The sequence below is a fragment of the Canis aureus genome, chromosome 28 (genome assembly GCF_053574225.1).
Source record: "Canis aureus isolate CA01 chromosome 28, VMU_Caureus_v.1.0, whole genome shotgun sequence".
In the NCBI taxonomy this organism is placed as follows: Eukaryota; Metazoa; Chordata; class Mammalia; order Carnivora; family Canidae; genus Canis; species Canis aureus.
In genome coordinates, this window is record NC_135638.1 from 22177314 (window position 1) to 22194436 (window position 17123).

The 17123-nt window shown below is 41.0% G+C and overlaps 1 protein-coding gene across 3 annotated transcripts in view; it reads right to left on the reverse strand.

Annotated features, from left to right (window-relative positions):
- Positions 1 to 12921, reverse strand: part of XKR9 (XK related 9) — an 86224-nt gene extending 73303 nt beyond the window's left edge. The window contains exons 1-3 of one of the 3 annotated variants that reach the window (XM_077876626.1): positions 12724 to 12921; positions 9898 to 10082; positions 7995 to 8125 (exon numbers count right to left, since the gene is read on the reverse strand). The gene's annotated coding sequence lies outside the window, so the exon portion shown is untranslated. Of the gene's footprint in view, positions 1 to 7994; positions 8134 to 9897; positions 10083 to 12723 lie in introns of those variants that run through there. The other 2 variants (XM_077876627.1, XM_077876628.1) reach the window with 2 other exon arrangements.
- Positions 12922 to 17123: the final 4202 nt, after the last annotated feature.

The window sequence follows — 17123 nt, forward strand, 5'->3', positions numbered from 1 at the left end:
AGTGTTTAATTACTCTTAACTTGCATCTCCTCCATTCTTTCCTATCTCTGAATAAAACACCAGTTGATTAAACCATAGAATTTGATATGCCCCCATCCCTCATTTCCTATCCAGTTCTTCACCAAGTACTTACTGTTCCAACTCTAGAATTTATCTCTATCGTTTACTCCACCAATACTTCTTAGTCCTTAAGCCATCATCCTCTCTTGCATGGACAACTGCAATAGCCCGTAACTCTGGTCGCCCTGCTTCTGTTCTTGGAAGGAGTTAGAGGACAGGGATGAGGAGGGCACTCTGAACTGAAGAAATCTGCACAAAGCCATGTAATTGTTGCCTTTTTAAAGTACCATGGCACAACTGTAAGTGGGTCTATTGGAGGAGGGATGATAATGGGAGGCCCTTAGATTTTCTGTTTTTTTAACGAGTCTAGGCAACTGACCTTTAACAAAAAACAATGCATTCATTAAGTATCTGCTTTGTGCTGGGTACTGCATCAGGCACTGGGGACCCAAAAGGGAACAAAACAGTATCTCTACTCTAAAAGAAGCTTATATTCTAATTGTGGAGATGCACAGTCAAAATACAAAGTACCATTAAATTTGACTGGGGTTATAGAAGGCTTAGAGGAGCCTGATCTCAGTCTCCAAAGATGAGTAAGTGATATCCAGGTAAAGAAGTTAGGGATGCTTAGGACATGAGAAGAATTGTTCCAGTTAGAAAAAAAAAACAGTATATGCACATAAACAAGAGATATGGTAGAGTGTCACATGGTTGGGGAATAAGTTATATAGCTAGACAGTATAATGTGGGTTGAGGTCATAGAAATAAGGGAACAGAGAAATTTCACATGAACCAATAGACTGTCATGCAGCCGTGCTTCACACAGGCTGGAGTATGCATAATTTAGGGATTAGAAAGGTAAGCAGTCCAGAGCAGTTTTAGTAGTATTTTGTTGCCTCTTTCAAAACAAGAGTTTGTTCCCAACCATTATGGTGATTTCATTCTTTGTTTCTATCATATCAGCCAATTACTTTACCCTCCATTCAGTATACCCAGTAGTTTTGGATTACTCAGAGCTTCTGCTTGCACAGTTTCTGTTCACTCAAGAGTTCACAATACAACCCCAAACCTCTCATTTCTATTTCTCTTTTTTTGGTGGGTCAGAGACCCTGGCTTCTTTACCTGGCAAGGGACATAGCTACAGGCAGCTCTGGGCTCATGATACTAACCACTCCATAACCAGCAGGCAAAACTGGTTCTTTCAGCTTCCGTTTGAAAAATCCTAGGGGAAGGACTCAATGACTTAACACTGGCTCATTACCCAGTCCTTAGGCCAGTCTCTGTGATCTACAGAACATGATGTACTATATTTGGCCCAGCTTTAGTCACATGCCTACCCCTGTGGCCAGAGTGGATGAGGTCTGTTCTGCGATAAAAAAGAGTCACAAGAATATTCTGGAGCAATATTGACTCCTTACTGAATAGCTTTCCTTTCCTTCCAATGTATATAAAAGTTCACTACAGTAGCTCACAGAATGACTGGACCAACTCTATGCAAACTGAATCTTTTCTGTATATTTCTGTGAGATATTTTTGAGTGTTTTTAAGTTATTTGGGAGTGTTTTCATACTTGCAGATTGTTACTTCAAGAAAAAGTAAAGTTGGCTAGTAGCAGGGAAGCTAAAATCCTGAAGAAAATGAGAAAAGACTCAAGTGCAGGTGTTTCTTAATCCTGCCAATACTATACATTAGTGTCCCTTCCCTTGCAGGTCCCTCTGTGCTGACCAGAGTGTGGGTCAGCATGAAACTTGCTACCAACTTCCAGGAATTGTTGGAGCAGGAAAATGTACCATAATCAGTCCTTTTCCCAAAATCACCGGGGGGGGGAGGGCGGGGGGGGACTTGAAAGGATACTTTGCTTTGATAGAAAAATATTTCAGTATTTAAAATATTGATTGTGGGCAGCCCTGGTGGCACAGCGGTTTAGCGCCGCCTGCAGCCGGGTATGATCCTGGAGACCCGGGATCGAGTTCCACATCAGGCTTCCTGTATGGAGCCTGCTTCTCCCTCTGCCTGTGTCTCTGCCCCTCTCTCCCTCTGTCTCTATGAATAAATAAAATATTTTTTAAAAATAATAAATAAAATAAATAAAATAAAATATTGATTGTGAAAGTCTTAGTTCCAGCCTCCTTGGTGCTGGGGCTTCTGAAACATTTGGAATTAAAATGGAGAACAGATGTGAGATAGATATGTATATTTATTTATGTATGCAGAAAATATATCTGGAAAGATACCAAAACTATAAGAAAGCTTGATCAAGGATAGAATATCACTAGGACAAAGGTGTTACAGCAGCAAAAAAAAAAAAAGTCAATAGTATTAAATGAAGACTCTTATTTTATGTGCTGTTTATGCTTATTTTACCCATTATTGGATTATATAACACTAAATTCTCAACAATATTATATGATTATTGCATATTACCATTTTATCCTGAAAGCTTGCTCATAAATGCTAAAATCCTGAATCCTCAACAAATCCACATTAAAATCCATTAACATTATAGGCAGTTTCAAAAAACATTAAGCATTTTTCTTTGAAAATGTAATTCTATTTAGTACTATTTGTGGCAGATTTACCACATGTTTATTGCTACTCCTTTCTAAGACCCAATTAAAAAAAATACATACTAAGTATACAGAGTTATAGATATAAAAAAAAATAGAGAAATAGAGAAGACAGTACAATAGGGGATTGCACAGATTCTAACCAAATTTTGGAAGACTGCAGATAGAGCCAGGGTAGTGATAAACTATAGCCTAAAATTGCTGTAGGAGGGATGAAAGCCAATTCACCCTAACAACCCCTTGAAAAGTTAGGACTTAGAAGCACCAGGTGCTACAGAAGATGGGGGCAGTGCTCTGTTCTAAAAGTGGGATTGTTGAAAGCTTATATGTGCAACATACCCGAGTGCTACACAGCCAGGCAACTGCTACCCCAAAAAAGAAACTAAAGTCTATTCTTGGAAGCGAAAGGCAGGAAAAAAATTAAGTGAAAGGACAGTAAACTTCCAGTCTCCTTTCCTTCCTTACCTGTTCCCAGAACAGTGGCTTCCAAGTAGATGAATGCTAGGTAGGAGATTGGCAATTTCATCCCCAGAGAAAGTGAATGATACAGACAACAACAAAAAAAAACCTTTACGTACATTTATATTATGTCAGTTCTACAACAACGTCCGCATCTCCCTACGTGAAGCCTACTATTTGACAAACCCTCCCATATACCTACCCACACATATATAGTTTCCAATCAATATCTCTTAATATAAACAAATCCAAAGTTCATCAAAATGAAAAAAATAAGAATAGGGAGAAAAGTCAGTGTAAGAAAAAATATTTTAATTACTAGGATTCTTAGGTGACATAAGGTATTATAATTTATAAAACCAGAATAGGATACTATGAAAAACAGCTCTAAAGCCTTAGGAAGTGAAAATTATAACCAAAATAAAGATAAATTTTGGGAAACAAAGTTGAGAAAGTCTTTGGAAAACAAAACAAAACAAAAATAGAAAACAGAAGGGAAACATAGAAGACTTTGGGAGGAAACCAGAAGGTAATAGGGGTTCCAGAAAAAAAAAAAAACTGAAAATAGCAGCAAACCTGGGTGGCTCAGTGTTTGAGTGTCTACCTTCTGCTTAAGATATGATCCCGGAGTCCTGAGATTGAGTCTTGCCTTAGGCTCCCCAGAGGAAGCCTGCTTCTCCCTTGCCTATATCTCTGCCTCTCTCTCTGCGCATCTCTCATGAATGAATAAATAAAATCTTTTTTAAAAAATCTGAGAGAGGGCAGCCCTGTTGGCGCAGTGGTTTAGCGCCGCCTGCAGCCTGGGGCGTGATCCTGGAGACCTGGGATCGAGTCCCACGTCAGGCTCCCTGCATGGAGCCTGCTTCTCCCTCTGCCTGTGTCCCTGCCTCTCTCTTTCTGTGTCCCTATGAATAAATAAAAAATCTTTTTAAAAAATAAATAGATAGGGATCCCTGGGTGGCGCAGCGGTTTGGCGCCTGCCTTTGGCCCAGGGCGCGATCCTGGAGACCCGGAATCGAATCCCACATCGGGCTCCCGGTGCATGGAGCCTGCTTCTCCCTCTGCCTGTGTCTCTGCCTCTCTCTCTCTCTCTGTGACTATCATGAATAAATAAAATCTTTAAAAAAATAAAATAAATAAAAAAATAAATAGATAAAAATAAAAATCTGAGAGAGTAAATTATTTGTCCTAGAAGTTTATAACCAACCAACCAATCATGTGAACGCAAGGTCTCAAAAAGTATATCTGCCATGCACTTCTAAGGAACTGCCGGATAAGGTACTCCAGAAGAACAAGAAAAAGAAAGACACACAATTAAAACAGTTAATCCAACATAGAAAAATGTCAAAAGTGAGTTCTAAGACAGAGGTGTGCCCAAAACCTGCTCTCAATTGGAGTAAGAGGAAGTGGGGGCTCAGAGCGAGCTCTCCAGAGGGGAAAAGGGAACTGACTGGTTATCTGTGATGTTTGAGCCTTTGGGAGGAAAAAACTGGTAGTGATACGACAGCTCTAGGTGAACAACTGAAATAATGATCAGTTAGAAGAAAACTATACTGTGGAGGGAAAAGGAGGCAATCATTGGATTCCAAAAAACCAAAGCTACGCTAGGAAGGAATGATTAGAGAATAGTATCTGTCACTGCAATTTTTCATAGACAATAATGTAAACACTAGGAATTATGTTCTAGAATAATAAGAGGAAAAGAAACAGGGGATTGAGAATGCTAAATCACCTCAGATAACAAAAAGTCAATAAAGTCTAAAATTGACTCATCAGAAAATAGAAAAATAAGCATTTTACTAATGCCAGAAAAAGCATCTCAGAAACAAAAAGAAATTGGGAGATGGTTTTCCTGTTAGTACTATTTAATATTTAAATTAAGTAAATGGTTTGATATAAACTAAACATTTTTTTTTAATTTTTATTTATTTATGATAGTCACACAGAGAGAAAGAGGGAGGCAGAGACACAGGCAGAGGGAGAAGCAGGCTCCATGCACCGGGAGCCTGATGTGGGATTCGATCCCGGGTCTCCAGGATCGCGCCCTGGGCCAAAGGCAGGCGCCAAACCGCTGCGCCACCCAGGGATCCCAAACTAAACATTTTTTTAAACTAATGTCAAAATACTGATACTATGCAATGGGTGAGTTCCAACTCTTTTGGTCCAATGGAGCAAACACTTTTGTCACAGAATTTTCTCCTGCAAAAATGATCGGGCATTGGAAGCAATGAGAGATACGTGCTTATTTGCAGTTCTCTTAGCCCGAAGAATAAGAATCTTCAAGTTCATGTTCCTTAGTGGATACAAATCTCAAACATAAAGTTTTCCCTAAGAGGAAATCCTGCACTGAGTATCCTGGAGAACCTGGAGAATTAAGATGAACTGGAGTCAAAGGAGGTTGTCTGTGGCCTTTAAAGTCTCACCGCAGTATGAAAACCATCTAAAGATAACTAGACCCGAGGTCACCCGAATCCAGCAGAGTGCTATTTATAGCTGTATGGTAGATCCCAACTTTGTATTCCAGTCATAATATAGTACAGAATTAAAGATCTAGCATAGTTCGAGTTTCTCCTATTGAGATCTAAACTGAATTTTGGATTCAGTAACTAGCCAATGTAAAAAGGAAAAGACTCTGCCTCTCTCAGAGACCTCAGCTAACCCTTTCTCTATGGTCAGTTAAGTTACCCATGACAAAATCTGCAGGAAAGCTAACATATGACAGAGCCTCTCACTTATGTTTGCTAGTGTTTTTAAGAGCTGTGGGGTGGCTCATGACCCCAAAGAAGCACTCTCCTGAAGAAAATATTTTTCCAAATTGGAGGCTTCCAAATCTAAGTTAGGCTGCAACAAGCAGGCTATAACATGTATATGACCTTATTTTGTGCATGAATATACTTAATACCATGATATCTTTGGTACTTATGTTGGAAGAAGGTGCATCTCTACCAAAAGACCAATTAGTGTTCCCATGTTTGTTGCTATGATTCCATGAGATTTTAATCCATTCTGTATCCATTTCCTCCTTTAAGAGTGAGATTGACAGCTAATCTTGAGTCATAATGAGGCAACCTATGCTTTTCACATTTTCCCAAGGGCTGAAGAATTTTCACTAACAGAAGCTCTCTGGTTTTGTACCACAGAAGTCTTCCCAGCAGATTTTGTGGAAAAAAATAATCCAGACTCCTTCCTCTAAATCAGTTTTCAGAAAAATGTAAAAATGTCTGTCACAAATGGTACATCTCAAGATTTTATATCTAAACCTGAAACTCCCAGGAGCACCATTAGCCATCCATCCTCTCAACACATAATGTACTCTTGGACAACTTGCGTTCCTATCAACTGGGACACTTGAATATTTCAAATGCACATTTCTGGGCCCTACTCAGATTTACTGAATCAGAATTTCTAAAGAGGACCAAGGAATACAATTTTTTCTCTCAACTCAGATTATTCTTTTCCTACATCAACAGAATTCTAATTAGTATTGTGTTGTTTGTGTTTATTTGTCAAAGGTTAGCATGAGATATACACAAAATCTCAGGTGTCTTTTTAATGCTATTGAGAACATTGTCTATTTTATTAGTCAATGTTCTTTGGTATCCATGGAACAAAACCCCTTTCAGATTTCAGAACTAGATAAAAGGTTTTCTCTCCTGTGAACTGGTATGTTTCCTTTATTAGACTAGTTTTTGTCCAATTTGGCTGACCATCTAAATCACCTGGGGAAATTTTTAAACATACACAGCTTCCCAAATTCCATGTAAGACCCATTCATGAGAATCTCCAGGAGAGAGAGGATCCATGGGATACTAATAATTGACCATGTTCAAAAACTGTGCATGGGATGATGTCTATAGATAATTCACCATGATCACTTTTTCCCTTGACTTCCTGGAACCTAGTCTTGAATCCATTTTTCTTGGAATACAGTTCCTTTTTTTTTTTTAATATTTATTTATTTATTTATTTATTTGAGAGAGAGAGAAAGAGAGAAAGAGGCAGAGACACAGGCAGAGAGAGAAGCAGGCTCCATGCAGGGAGCCCAATGTGGGACTCCATCCCGGGTCTCCAGGATCACACCCTAGGCTGAAGGCAGTGCTAAACCACTGAGCCACCTGGGCTGCCCACAGTTCCTTTTTTTTAAAGACTTATTTATTTATTTATTTATTTAAGAAGGGAGAAGAGGCAGAGGGAGAGAGAGAATCCCATAAAGACTCCTGGTGAGAGCCCAACTTGCTCTATCTCACAACTCTGAGATCATGACCTGAGCTGAAATCAGGAGTCAGAGGCTTAACCAACTGAGGCACCAGGCACCCCAGAATTGAGTTCATTAATATAATTATTCTCCTTTTCTTTCTCCCATTTTATTACTTGTCTCAGTACTTTTTTAATGAATTTCAACTTCAGAGGAAATAGTTTATAATAACATTGTCCTTTGGACCAGCACATTCCTTGCAAGAGCATTTAAGCCTAAAATAAATCAGTTATTAGGATTATAGAATTTAAAAATTTCATCATTCAGTCCAGGTTTTATGGAGGCTTCACAGGAAATTACTGTTTGAAAAACACTCTGAAAATCATTGTTATTAAATGCCATATACATAATTAAGCTCCCAATCCCCTTTCAGCCTATTGCTGTGGGTACTCCCAAGACTAAATAACATTGTTCTTCTTTTATTTACCACCTCAAAGATCTAATCCATTTTAGTGGTGTTAACTATTATCATGCTGAACAATTTCCAGATGTATGCTTGAGCTTGAATCATTCACCAAAGCCCCAGGCCTAAATCCTTTGCTAACTGCAGAAACTCTTCATTTGGCTGTCTCCCAAAGACCACACATCAATGTGTAGAAACTCAATGCAATCCACAGTTTCACATTCCTGATTACTATCCTCTCCCAACTTACCCTTTGGGTAAATAGCATCACCATTCTTCCACACCTCAAGCTGAATTAGTCCTTGGTCACCCAGGTCTATTAATTCTCACTCCACTTAGCAGAGCAGTATTTGTGCTGTAATTTGAAGATGTAGATGCAATCTGAAAACCAAAGAAAATGCCAGTGGTTATGAGTGATACTCAGAAGGAGTGAAAAATTGCCTAGGGAATAAAAGTGACTTGTTTCACAGGGACAAAACTAAACATTTGCCACAGTCTCAGGGACAGAGCCCTTTCTCTTTCCCCATGCTCAGTGCTTATGCCTCAAACCAAAATAAACGACTAACTGATTTCCCCCTATATAACCTATTCTTGTTTCTATTCATCGTGGTAATGGTCGTACTGGTAATGGTTTAGAAATAGTATTTGTCCAGGGATCCCTGAGTGGCTCAGCAGTTTAGCGCCTGCCTTCGGCCCAGGGCGTGATCCTGGAGTCCTGGGAGAGTCCCACATCGGGCTCCCTGCATGGAACCTGCTTCTCCCTCTGCCTGTGTCTCTGCCTCTCTCTCTGTGTCTCTCATGAATAAATAAAATCTTTAAAAAAATAGTATTTGTACAATCAATTCTTCATCTATAGAAAACAAATGATAACAGTACCTAACTCAATTAGTTGTTACGAGTATTAATTATCCATAGTGTTTAGCACAGTGGTTGGTACCCAATAAATATTAGTTTCTATTATTTTGTTGTTATTGTTAACAGAATATTCACTTATTATTTCACTTTGATTTATACCAATTAAGCTCCACAAAACAATTTATTCTCTAGTAAAATCTTGCATAAGATTATGATCTTTTTTAATTTTTATTTATTTATGATAGTCACACAGAGAGAGAGAGAGGCAGAGACACAGACAGAGGGAGAAGCAGGCTCCATGCACCGGGAGCCCGACGTGGGATTCGATCCCGGGTCTCCAGGATCGCGCCCTGGGCCAAAGGCAGGCGCTAAACCGCAGCGCCACCCAGGGATCCCAGATTATGATATTTTATAAAGTAAAATACACATTCTTCATCTTGGGAATTAAAATCTAATGGTTGTAAAATCTTAAGCTATTTTGCTGAACCTCTGTTTCCTTATTTTAAGTAGGAAGAACATTGGGTTCTAGGTTGAAATGAGGTTAGAATTAATGTACATCAACAGCACCTGGGAAGCTGCAACAAATTACATACTTTTTGGTTGTTCTCATCTGTGCTGTAAGTTTTGTCTTAGAGCACAAAGGCTGATTAAAATAAGGAAACAGGTCCAAAGGATCCTTGGCTACCACCCCAGGACCTTGATTCTACTAGGCACCAAGCCATCAACCATTTTTGATGGCTACAAGATATCAACTCAGTTCAACTAGTCACAAATTCCCTGAAGCAGAAGGCCTTCTAATGTTAGAGACCCCTTAGGAAAGCATTTTGCACAGTAAGATGCTTTCATTAGTTCATTCTCAAGTGAGAGTGACCTACTAGGTGGCCTCCCTGGCAGATGTAATTGCCCAATTATTTTATGAAGAATCCCCCAAGTCTGCTGCTATGATTTGCATGTGACACTCTCCCCAGGAACCGCTTACCTACTACCATCTTCCTGTCTGTTCCTGAGAACTAGGACCCTCCTAAAAGCATAACAAATTCCAAACTAAGACCCTCTCTTCTGTGTCTGCCAAAGACACCCCCAGAATCCTCAGCCATTGCCTCAAACACAAGTCACTCCATCCTCCCTTACTCTCATTCACTCATATTCATGCTGCTGCTGGATTTTTCTCCCCTGATCTAATCACTTCCTGCTGTTCCTCTACCCCCAGAACTTATACACCATGTTCCCTGGAGTTCCTGTGGTGGTTCATTCTTATTTGTCCAACACCCCTTCTTCCACACCAGTAATAAACTCACCCTCGCCACAGGGAAAAGCACGTGACCAAAATGAGTGACCAAAAATTGACCCAGAAGTGATCATGCTCCCAAGCCAGATGAGTCTAGGTATCTCTTTGGGATTATTCTGACAGAACTTCCAAGTGGCCATGTTCTCTGCCATGTAAATACAGTCCATTTACCTTGTAAGGGAAGAATGAAGCAAGCTGAAACAAAAGACAGGAAAAAAAGGAGATATGCTGAGCATCCCTATGATGTCAAATGCCTGGTTCTAGTATCTTTCTTTTTTTAAGATTTTTATTTATTCCTGAAAGACACACAGAGAGAGGCAGAGACACAGGCAGAAAGAGAAGAAGGCTCCCGGCACACAGAGAGAAAGACACACAGAGAGAGGCAGAGACACAGGCAGAAAGAGAAGAAGGCTCCCGGCATGGAGCCTGATGTGGGATTCGCTCCCAGGACCTTGGAATCACGACCTGAGCCAAAGGCAGATGCTCAACTACTGAGTCATCCAGGTGCCCCTGGTTCTAGTTTCTAAGATCCACAGTGCACTCCAGTTCCCGAAGCTTTTTTTTTTTTCACTCTGTTAACTTTTAGCCCAATATATCTTCTTTTCAGTCACTTGCAACTGAGAGAATCATGACTAACATAATCCATTCCATTACAAACAAACTCCCCTACATCCTCAACTGTTACACCAAACATTCCCTTCACCAATTGCTATGACTCTATCATAGCCCTCCCTTCAAACTACCAATTTCCTTCAGCTCTCTTAGGTGCGGCTGACAATCCCCTCCCTTTCCAAACCATTACAGTGCCACCCTACTCCTGAGAAACCCCTGCTCCTTCAGCCATCTTTCCCTCCACCCTTACTGCCATTAGTCTCCTCATTCATTCATTCATTCATCCAGAAAAGGATTCTGGCTCCCAGTCTTCCTTGCTCCTCTCCTAATCTCATCACCCATGTGGGAGAACCTCCATTCATGGCCATGACTGCTCTGTCTCTACTGACCTCTTCTCCTTCCTTTCAGTGTGAAAACCGGTGTCCCCTTCTATGTAAATGTAATCCTCTACTTATGTTCTGGTAGATCCCAAACCACAGAGACCTCAGTCCATCATTCCCACCTCTTCCCATCTCTCCAGTGTCTTCAGCCTCTCCCTCTCATCCTTCCCTCTTGTCATCTAAACATGCGCAGTTGTCACATCATTCAAAAGCAAATGCAAGGGGCACCTGGGTGGCTCAGACAGTTATGTGTCTGCCTTTGGCTCAGGTCACGATTTCAGGGTCTTAGAATGGAGCCCGGGATCCCTGGGTGGCGCAGTGGTTTGGCGCCTGCCTTTGGCCCAGGGCGCGATCCTGGAGACCCGGGATCGAATCCCACGTCGGGCTCCTGGTGCATGGAGCCTGCTTCTCCCTCTGCCTGTGTCTCTGCCTCTCTCTCTCTCTCCTCTGTGACTATCATGAATAAATAAATAAAATCTTTAAAAAAAAAAAAAAAAAAAAAAAAAAAAAAAAGAATGGAGCCCAGCATTGGGATCCCTGCTCAATGGGAAGTCTGCTTCTCCCTGTCCCTCTGCTCCTCCCTGGGCTTGTGGGCTTGTGCGTGTGTTCTCTCTCTCTCTCAAATAAATAAAATCTTAAAAAAAAAAAGCAAACACAAAACCTAATCGACTCATTTTTTCCTCTTTAGTTACATATTCTGCTCTCTCTTCCTCTTCAAAGTTAAACTTATTGGAAGCATTTACATTCTCATTTCCATATCTTCACTTTGCACCCCTCTCTGAAACTGATCTCTCTTCTACCAGAGCAGCTTTGATTCAGGCCCTTGATGTGTTAAACAAAGCAAGGTTAAATAAAGTGAAATAAGCTATAGGCTAAAGGAGAGAAAGTCATCTGAAACTAATGATGTATTATATGTTGGTTAATTGAATTTAAATTAAAAAAATAACAAAAGAGAGAAAGTCTACACTGAGTCCCTCAAGCTTCTAGAGTCAGAAGATCACAGTTCTAGCCCTGGTGGCACACAGGAATAGTCTAGGTGGGTCACAGACTTTCATAACCATTACCAGCCAGCTCTCCCTCAATGGCCATATCCTCCAGGTGGATGTGTATCTCTTGCCAGGCTTCCCTACTAGCAGCAACACTGCATTATAAATTTGGCTTACAGTTTCCAGAGCAGTAAAATTTATACTCAAGGAAATTACATAATCTCCAACTATTAATGGAGTGAATTTGCTTCCTCATAGAAATATAATTTCTTGGGATGCCTCGGTGGCTCAGCGGTTGAGAGTCTGCCTTTGATTCAGGGCATGATCCCGGAGTCCTGGGATCGAGTCCCACATCGGGCTTCCTGCATGGAGCCTGCTTTCTCCTTTGCCTATGTTTCTGCCTCTCTCTGTGTGTCTCTCATGAATAAATAAATAAAATCTTTTAAGAAAAAAAAATAAGGCAGCCTGGGTGGCTCATCGGTTTAGCACCGCCTTCGGCCCAGGGCATAATCCTGGAGACTGGGGATCGAGTCCCACGTTGGGCTCCCTATATGGAGCCTGTGCCTTGTCTCTGCCTCTCTCTTTCTCTCTGTCTCTCATGAATAAATAAAATCTTTAAAAATATATAAATAAATAATTTCTTCCGTACAATATGAATGGAATTTTATATTTTAAAAACTTACTGTAAATGATGTAACAATGGCATGTAAACAGATCAATGACCTGCTTTCAAAAAAAGAAATGTGCTGTGTTTCTATCAGGACAGAATTATCCCCTGGAATGGATTAGGTTGATACTCATTGCTCTCTAGAAGTTGAGCATCTTCCTGGGAAGTGAAGCTCCTGGAGGAGTACTTACATGAAATAAGAATGAGTTTAGCAGGGCACCTGGGTGGCTCAGTCGGTTAAGCATCTGCCTTCAGATCAGATCATGATCCCAGAGCTCTGGGACTGAGTCTTGCATCGGGCTCCCGGCTCAGCAGGAAGTCTGCATCTACTGGTCCCTCTGCCCCTCCACACTGCTTGTGCACAGGCTCTCTCTCTCTCTCTCGCAAACAAATCTCTAAAAAAAAAAAAAAATGAGTTTAGCAAACAAATTACTAGCCTTGTGATTTGGGGCAAATTACTTAACCTCTCTCAGCCTCAGTTTCCCCATTTTTAAATTATAATTGTAACACCTATTTCATAAGGTTTTTGTGAAGACTAAATGCTACAACCTGTGTGAAAGCAAAATACCGGTAGGATGTGGTAGGCATGCGGTGCGCATGCAACAAATAGCTCCTCACTCTTCATCCTTTTGGCATCTAGGAGAGGTTGAAATATCACAGTCCCATTTTCGTTCTCACTTTTATCAGGCACCTTCTTGCATTTTACTCTCACATCATCTCACAAGTTTTTCATCCTCATATAGGTCTTAGATGGCCAACTAGAGATAACCCCTTCTAGGGCAAAGATACTCTTTCTGTTTCTTTCATATTTCTAACTAGAGCAACCCTGTGCCAAAGATTTTATAATCTGCCTTTTGTCCTTTTCTAAATCATTGAACATATCCTGAGTATCCCAAGATTTGAGGGCCAAAGCTACATTTGCCAAAAAGTCACTTATCCAGAATGTGGTTACTGTACACCATGCAGTACTGCAATCAGCACTGTGCTGAACACACGATGGCCTCCAGGGTGGGACATACCTGAGCACCCAGTGTGTTTAAAAGAAGCCTCCAGAGCCCCAAGGACCTTGGTAAGACCACTTTCCCCACTACCATGACCCACCCTGAGAGGATTCAATGGCAGTCACCCCTTCTTATCAATCCTAAAAAGGAAGTTAAAATTAGAAGAGATTCCCTGCTTCCCCTTAAAAGACCATCAGGATAATTCCACTATGAATTAGAACATTTTCTACCTTGGTACCCTCTAGAAGCAAACCTCCAGTGTCATCCACTGTCTCCAACTTCTCTTCCCCAAATGACTCTATTCATCCCTTTAATGACTTCAACTAAAAGCCACCCTCCTGGCCTCTCAACCCTTCTACTTTACCCCCTAGGGCCCCAGCTGTGTCATCTGCCAAATCCTCCACACCTTCTACCACTTACTGAATATCTTCTTCACCTTCATACTAAGAAACCTGGCTACAGCTCTAACTGAAAACTGAAACCTGCTTTCCTTCATGCCTTGTCAAGAGGTGGCTGTTTCTTCCCTCCCACTCCTTACATACCACAGAGCCCAGGGGTGGAGTGGGTGTTTTTCATGAGCCTTATGGTTGATGACAGTTTTCCTCCCTTGCTGAAAAACGCCAGCTCTTTTGGAAGCCCATGCCCTCCAAATATACCACCCACTATCCCCCTGTGGCAATCAGCTACTAAACTCTGACTCCTCTTCATTTATGTCAGACGTTAGCACCTGGCTCATTCCCTGGCTCCCTTCCCATCCTATCCCTTCAGTCATTCTTGGTGACTGAACTTCCATGTAAAGTGTGGCACCCTAGCCTTAAACTATTAAGCTTAACTCCTCACTTCTGCTGCATTCCTCCTCCATCCACCACAGCACACCCTCCCTTCATCGTGCCCTTACCATTTCATGGCCAATGACTGCACAACTCACTCTCAGCATCTCACTCCCCTACCCCTTCCTTCTCAACAAATGAGTCTCACTCTAACTATCCTCAACCCCATGGGCACCCCCCCATTCAGAGGCCCTAGCACTGTTTCTCTGTCCTCTGCATCTGTCAGAGAACTGGCAAGAAATAGATGGCATGTTCAGAAGGATTTAGCTGGAGAGTGTTTAATGAAGGGCCTGTTCACAGAGAAGTGGGCAGGTGGGGGGAACAAAGTTCCCAATGATTAGGAATGTGGGAAGCCATGACCACCAACAGCCTGAAGAGCCCAGGAAGAGCTGGAACAGTGAGAAAAAGGCTATCTGAAAGGGGCTATGACCACAGGAAAACACAGCCACTGCCAGAAGAAGTAAGGCAAGGAGGAATCAAGGAACAATAAATCCCCAAAACTCTCCTCTGACTTTTGGCTAGTGCCTTCCCTTGGCCAAACTCAATGAGAAGTCAGAGGGCAAGGGAGCCTCAGGGGTGCAGTCTGCAGAGGTTTGCCTTTTACAGCAGAAAAGGGTGGATTGTAGGCTGGAGGGTAATAGAGGATTAGAGCACAACCACCCCTCACAGCATTCACTCCATTAGCCCTGCCCTCATCTGCATATATCCTCAACATCCTTGCCCCTCTGTCATACTGGCTTGGCAAAACCCAGCTCTCTGCCTCCTCTTCCCCTGGATCCAAGCATGGGGTGTGACTGGAGACAAGTCTCAATTAGAATTTATGTCCCCAAGTCTCAAGGAGGCTCTGCTGTTTGATTATGTTCCCCCAATCCATTCACCCTCCCACAGTTTTACACCATCCTCTCTTCAAACTCCATTGTACTATACCCACTCCTGATTATTTCAGTTCATATTTTACTGAGAAAACAGATGCAATCAGAAGATGTACAAAATACAACTGAATTATCATAGACTTAAATGTAAAAGCTAAAACTATTAAGTTCCTAGAAAAAAATGCAGGAGTAAATCACTGTCTTCTTGCATTAAGCAATGATTTCTTAGGACATAAAGGAAAAGTGATAAAAGAGAACAGATAAATTGGGCTTCATCAAAATTAAAAACTTTTGTGCTTCAAAGGACACCATCAAGAAAACAGAAAGACAAATAGACTGAGAGAAAATACTTTCCAATCATGTATCTGATAAGGGACATGTATCTGGAATATATTTTAAAAACTCCTAACTCAATAAATTTTTTAGAAAAATAATCCAACATATATAAGCAAAGGATTTGAAGAGACATTTCTCCAAAAATATACAAATGGTTGGTGATCACATGAAAAGACTACTAATCAACAGCATTAGTAGGGAAATGCAAGTCTAAGACACAATAAGACACATAACTCATTGGGATGGAGCAAAGTAAACAAACAGAAAATAACAAATGCTGGCAAGGATGAGTAGAAACTGGAATCCTCGGACATTGCTAGTGGGATTGTAAAATGGTGCAGCCCCTTTGAAAATCAGTCTGACAATTCCTCAAAAAGTAAAACATAAAGTTGCCATATGACCAGCAATTCTAGATATATACCCAAAAGAATTGAAAACAAGAGTCCATATAAAACTTACACACTAAGGCTCACAGCAGCATTGCTCACGATCATCAAAAGGTGGAAATAAACTGAATGCCTATCAACTGATAAATGGATAAATAAGGTGTGATATATCCATATGATGGATATTATTTTTGCACATAAAAAGGAACGAAATACTGATTCATGCTATAATATGGATGAACATCAAAACCCTCACTTATCTCAAGTGAAAGAAACCAGTCACAAAAGTCCACAATTCTATATATATGAAATGCCAGAACAGGCAAATCTAGAGAGACAGAAAGATCAGTGGTTGCCAAGGGCTGCCAAGCCTGCGAGGGAAAATGGAGAGTGAGTGGTAATGCGCACAGGATTTTTTGGAGGATGATAAAAATGCTCTAAAGTTAGAATATGGGGATAGCTGTGCAACTTTGTTAATGTACTAAAAACAACCAAACTGTACACTTGAAATGGGTGAACTCGGGATCCCTGGGTGGCGCAGCAGTTTGGCGCCTGCCTTTGGCCCAGGGCGCGATCCTGGAGACCCGGGATCGAATCCCACATCGGGCTCCCGGTGCATGGAGCCTGCTTCTCCCTCTGCCTATGTCTCTGCTCTCTCTCTCTATCTCTGTGTGACTATCATAAATAAATAAAAATTTAAAAAAAAAAAGAAATGGGTGAACTCTGTGATATAAATTATAAAAAATTTAAAATTTTAACTTCCAATTTTAAAATTTGTTTTTTTAAAAAAAATACGGTTGAATCCCAAGAGACAGAATGCCTAGATCAGTCATAGAAGTCAGCAACGGTTTCAAGAAAATCACGCATGAATGAGACTTGAAGGAACAGTGGGAGTGCGCTGGGTGTATGCAGAGGACAGGAGAAAACATTCCAGACAGAAGGAGCAGCAGGCATAAAACTGTCGGGAGCATGGGAAGAGAGCGTGATCTACAATATATAGTATGTGGAGTTGGAAATGTTGCACTAAGAGATTGGGTTTGAGCCTGTCTGGGTAGGCAGGGGCCAAATCATGAAGAGCTATTTAGTTCTGCTAGCCTTCCATGAAGGAAAAAGGAAAGCCACAAAAAATGTTGAACCTGTTAGATGCATCATTCTGATGTAAAAAC